Below are 5991 nucleotides of genomic sequence, written 5' to 3' on the forward strand. Positions count from 1 at the left end.
ATTTTCAACCAGCTGCTAATATTAGAGCATTTTAGCTATTTTGGAGATTGATCAATTAAGCTCAGAACACACCCAGCACAGTGTAATGGAGTTACTGTGAGTGGAATTCAAGCACCTTTCAAATAAGATATGAATTATGGTACAATTGAAGTGATAACATTGTTACACTATCGGTTCTTTCAACAAAACAAATAAGGATAACATTTTCTTAAGGAAATTTCAACAAGGCTTCTCAAATGCTACTTAAATGGTTTAAAAGGAGAAAAACATGGAACATTAAAACTTGTTTGTTTCAACGTAATAACTGCCGTCCACATAAAGCCAAAATATCCACTTGTCCACTTTTGTTATGTGTTTGTGACCGGGCACACAGTATATACAGAAACCACTGTACAAGCAGTGGTCCCTTTGCTTTCATACAGCTAAGAGCGCAGTGGTCAGACTCACCGAGACAATAAATCCACAGCCAGCCCAGGGATGGTCTCTGAAATCCCTACAATCAGGCTGCAGATAAATGGTATTTTGTGCTGACTGCATTGTCTCCTGCCTCTATTCTGGTAATCTAATGTGTGCAACATGCTCTTGGTCACCTTGACTTTGGTTGCCATAGTGCTCAACACAAACATATCCCCACCCAGAAATACACCAAATAAGGCTTGGGGGGAAAATCTCATAATCAGACGGCACAGAGGGAGAGGCAGATATAACCTTAAATATATTGTAAACAGGTCAAAGCTATTCCAGTGTGTACATATATAGTGCTTGCGAGAGGTTACTGGTGACACACACGCACACAGTCTCGCTAATTAGTATACAACAATAATTGTCCTAAGCTCAGCTATTGTTGACTCAAAGAAAATGATAATTGCATGGGCATCAACAAAAAATAAATTGAAGTTCTTTAGAATAGAGAGGTCTTTCAGGACAACTCTGTTTGTACTGAAAATGACCTTTAAACACCTTCCTCCAACACAGAGGAACCAGGCTACAAGAAGGCAGCCGTCCTGTCTAGCTGTCGACCCCGGCAGATGTGAGTTCTGAAGAGTTCAAAAGAATTCTGCATGGGGGCACCGCCATTTACATAATCCTCCAGATATATTCCCCTGCAACCTAATCAAATTATTCACAAGTCTAGCCCCTAACTATGTAGACCCCGCGATACACAGCCTTTCCATTACCAGCCTATGAGCCTTAATCGTATCGAACCAACCAATGTCACTTTTCCCTTTAGAATGGCCAACAGACACAACAAACAAAGCATAGTTGTGTCTGACACACAAAGATTTCAGACAAACACCCCCATCCCACCCCCGTCCACTTTGTTTGGCATTTCTTATTGTCCTGGGATTTTATTTACTTTTGAAGAACAGAGCGCACTAAGAGAAAGAGAATTTTATCACTGGAAGTACACAATCTTAAGACAATAGGACATAATGTTCAAATGATGCTTTCAAGGGAAGTTGGTTGTTATAGTAATTAGCAGAGCAGAGTTGGAGCTATTGAGAATAAGTTTGAAAGACAACTGCAGATGACACAAGGGATTTCGGTAATCAAGGGGTTGGGTTCCCTCAGGGCCTAATCCAAAAAGAAGATAAACAAAACTGCTGATTCAAGTACAAGTATGATTTATGCAATAACAGAATTTCCAGGTTTTAAAATATGGGGTTGTTTTTTTTGTGAAATTGCTGATTAGTAATATGTATAATTTGTGGTACATTCATACGATTTCCATGTTGCTGCATGCACAGGTTGTCTATTTTATTCTACAAATAAAGCTTAATTCAGTTAGATAGTGCAAAACAGCAATACTGCAATCTACTATTTTTACATTTCTCAAAAAAAGCTAACAAAATGTCATTGATTTTGAATGCTTCACAATGTTACAAACACTGTTCACAAAACACAAATAATAACCTTATTGTAAGCATTTGATCTCACTGCTGCTTTATTTTCTGCATCTGACTTAGCATTGTTTGAGTTTGACAAACATTATCCCATTGTTAATCTGCCTGTTGTTGCTTTGTGTTCAATCTGCTTCCAGGGGGTAAAGGGTTAATGGATCAGCCAAAGTTTACATCCCATATGCGGTCAATTTTCAATGACTTCTTTTCCCCACATTGAAATAAACTATTTTATGTCTCCAAATATGCAGATCATTTTGCTTAATGAAAGATGCTTGACGTCTCAGATCCAATTAATATGCAAATGCAAGTGAGGATTTATTTGTGACATTCTGTATGGGTGAGAGAAAACAAAAAGGCTTCTTAACAGTAACACTAATTGCTGTGACTGATTGTCACATATCATCATTCACTCTGAATCTTCTAAATACCAAAATTCAGATAAAAATTCTCATATGCACATGGTTAGATGTATTTATTTTTGTTTGTTTATGAGTTTGTTTTGTCGCTGTACAGTGCATCATGTCTTGTTTTGGTGTGATGAGACCAGTGCCACCTCCTACAGTTTGTCTAAAAAGGTGGGTCAATAAATTCCATAGAAAACAAATATTTTGCTGTAGTTCAATCTAACGTAAAGTAAATCAAATAATTGTATATATAAGAGTTCTGAACATGTACACACTGGTTACAGTTTGTTCAAGTGGTCCATCAGATATTTTGGGTGTACTTTATAAAATGTACATTGGATAACATTGGATTAAAATTTGTACAGACTCAGCCTACATATAGTTCCTTCTCCTGATTACTCATTACCACTTTTTAAAACAATACTGTGAAAAGGCTGTACTAGCACAGTTGTAATGCACACATTAAGTGTCACATATACAGATTTTATGGCTTTCACACAGCCTCTCTCTATTTAAACTCATCAAAAAGCCAGACTAATGCAATTCATCTTTGACGTGAAAAACCTTCAATCAGTGATGTATTTGTCACTGTAAAATAAAATCAATATATGTAACTCAACTATTAAAATCCTTTAATGGATGAAGCAATATACTTAGCTGTTTGCATCATCCTCAAGCTTTAATGCCCAAGGCACTATACAGAATAGGGCTTACATTTCAAGAACCCTAAAGCATGACGGACACCTATTGTGACATATTGCTTCAACATACAGTATATATTAAACTGACCGATTTGTCTTATGCAGGATTTAAAAATAGGTGATCAATGATCCAGCCCTTCATAATGCGTAATATGAGAAAATAAGTTCCTCAAAAATGTTGGTATGCCAAAAACTGACAGTCAGTGCTATATTGCTGTATTTAGCAGACTTGAGTAGCTGCTTTTGTCTTCACAGGAAAGCACATGTACTACATGTTCCCCATTGGACAACCTTTAACCATTTTATGTAGCATTGAGCGGAGCGATGATTTAGTGCACCCCAATCGAGGAACACTTCCGGAGCTGTAAAAACAACAATCAGCCTCTTTGGATTAAAAGGCCATATGTCCTTTAACAACAACCAAAAAAAAAGATGCTGACTAGCAGTAGGGTGGGCAAAATAAAATGATCCACTGACATCGCCTCTAATGCTTTTAATCTTCTTGTGATATCTTTATAGCTTTTAACCTTGCTTTGTAAGGCAGACAAATCTCCCTGCTTGGCTCAGTGTTAGTTCCAAGAACAGTATTGGGATTCGGATTTGGAAGTATCTGAGTTGTTTTGCCATGGACATGAAACTGTCATGGTTCTGATAATATAAAGTGTAACTGTAATATCTTTACATTATCTTACTTCATATTATCGATGCCAGTTTTAGACCTGATGGAAACTGCAACAAATGCAGCTTAGTTTTTCTGTGAAATTACAGTTCTTCAGAGATATACTGGCTCCGTGGAAAGACATGCTTAAGTCTCCCTTCTTGCTCAACATCATAAAACAAACAGTAGGGTTGGTAATTGGTGTTTTTGCTGCAATGGCTCACAATAGTAATTTATGCAAAACGTCTTGAGAACATTTGCAGAGTATTCCCATTGTCATCTGCAAATGTTTGCTGTATCTTGTGGTCTAGGGCAAAATTTTAACCAAAATTCAATTCAAAAGTTTCATTTTAGTACACAAATGACAATTTATAACTCGTTCCAACAGGAATGTAATAAATTACACTGTTATACACATGGGGTGAAACATACTGTACAAAGAGACTCTTATGCGAGCATACCATTAGAAAGACTTATTTTGCTTTCACTTTGAAAACCAGCTATAGTTTGAAAATTAATTATTCCACAAAGAAAGAAAACTTAATGTATATAATATTATATCATTGTATGTGATCATTTTAAAGAAGTAATTTTGCATGTTTGAGATTCACGATATTACCAGCGAGTGTAAGACTCGTTGGTGACTAATGTTGGAGGTTGATCACCCATGAATCTTTTTTGACCCTAAGCAGGTTTAGCTATGCTAGGGCATGAAACATTTGACTCACATCTGGTCAAATGCAGAAGGAAGCTTATCACACTGCCAGTGTTTTTTGTTTTTTAATCCACAATGATCTGAAACATCTGAGCGTGCAACATGAAAAATATTTGGTATTTTGGTAAGTTTTGTGGCTTTTCAGCTATAAAGCAGTGACTAAGTATCAGGATTCGGGTTTCTTACGCTGCTTCTGAATCAGGGAACGTAAAATTAGATACTCAGACCTACATGTCAGCAAAATGACTGTACTGCACAGTACATGTGCAACACTAGATAGGCCAAACATATTCATACCCAAAGCTTAACAAGACTCTGCAAAGTCTTGAGTAAACGTATTGCTTGTGTCTGAATCTGTCAGTGTTTGTGTGTGTACTTGATGTCTGTTTGCATGCCGTGCTAGCCTCAGATTGCTGTTTGAGGATGTAATTGCTCTGCTCCTCTCCTCCTCGGAGTGGCCCAGGATGGATCTGCGCGGGCTGTTTAGCAGTCAATGGCCGGTGCAGATTGTAAACAGATCTCCCATGAATTGCGGGTTTAGCGGTTTTGTGAGTCTCCAAACAAGGTTCTACCGATAACGGCATTCTCTCCCTGACAAAATCAGCCACTTTGCTGCAAGGGTGTGATTTGAGAGGTGCCAGTCAATGTGATTGACAGTATTAATCCCCCACAGGAGCAAATAGGAGGAGAAAACAAACCATGTCCTTATAGAAAACATATCCCTGTTTAAATCCTACTTTGGGTAAATATTTCACCTATCAAACTGCACAGCCAAGAACAGTGGAGGTTATTAAGAAATTAAGCTGCATAATTGACCAAATTAATGTTTAAAATGAAAAAAAAAACACAATCGCTGTCTTGGCAACCGAATCTAGGACACAAAGCTGTATGAGAACAAAATGACTTCTTTTTCATTATATACATGCAACCCCATGCAGAGCTGTCACAGACAAACTGTACACAACTGATAATGAGAAGGATAGCCATGCATACATGTAGTTTTTACCTCATATAAGCATAAAGACTGACATCTTTCTAGTGTTGCCATTTGCTTTCTAAATTCATCCTTGATTTGTGTGCTGCCATCCTAATTAAGACCTTAGACAGTTGCATAGCTCTGACACACAAAGCACACTACGACTTTTAAATTAAACATCAAGCTTTGCAGGCCAGTAGGAAAGCAAGTCATCAAGCATTAAGCACACATATTAATTTTCAAAGAACTGGTGGTAATGGGAACATCTTGGTGACAGCAACTTACCTGAAGCTGACAGGACACCCATATTAAATATAACACTTAACCATAGTAAGCCAAAAATCCTGTTTTGTAGGCACATTTTAAACATGCATACACCCGTTATACTAAATGTACAGTATCGCTGAATGAAAACATTTGACATGACATCATGCGCCAATCCATGTCTAAAGACAAAACCACTGAAAGAGTATTTCAATTTCATGGGGAACACTGTGGTAGCCATGATAAGGCTGATGACACAACCAAGACAAACACTGCAGATTTGTGGAAACTCTACGGTGTGATTTGCAAAGCTTTCAGTTTCCATAGTCAGTTTGACACGAGAAAAGTACAAAAAGAAAATTTCAATAT

General features: G+C 37.4%; 1 long non-coding RNA gene across 1 annotated transcript; it reads left to right on the top strand.

Annotated features, from left to right (window-relative positions):
* Positions 1–1493: 1493 nt before the first annotated feature.
* Positions 1494–4124, top strand: LOC122882816. Its single transcript, XR_006379466.1, has 4 exons — positions 1494–1619; positions 2153–2241; positions 2418–2479; positions 3265–4124. It is a non-coding gene; the product is annotated as an uncharacterized LOC122882816 (long non-coding RNA).
* The last annotated feature ends 1867 nt before the right edge of the window (positions 4125–5991 follow it).

This window comes from Siniperca chuatsi, linkage group LG10, assembly GCF_020085105.1.
Source record: "Siniperca chuatsi isolate FFG_IHB_CAS linkage group LG10, ASM2008510v1, whole genome shotgun sequence".
NCBI classification, from domain to species: Eukaryota; Metazoa; Chordata; class Actinopteri; order Centrarchiformes; family Sinipercidae; genus Siniperca; species Siniperca chuatsi.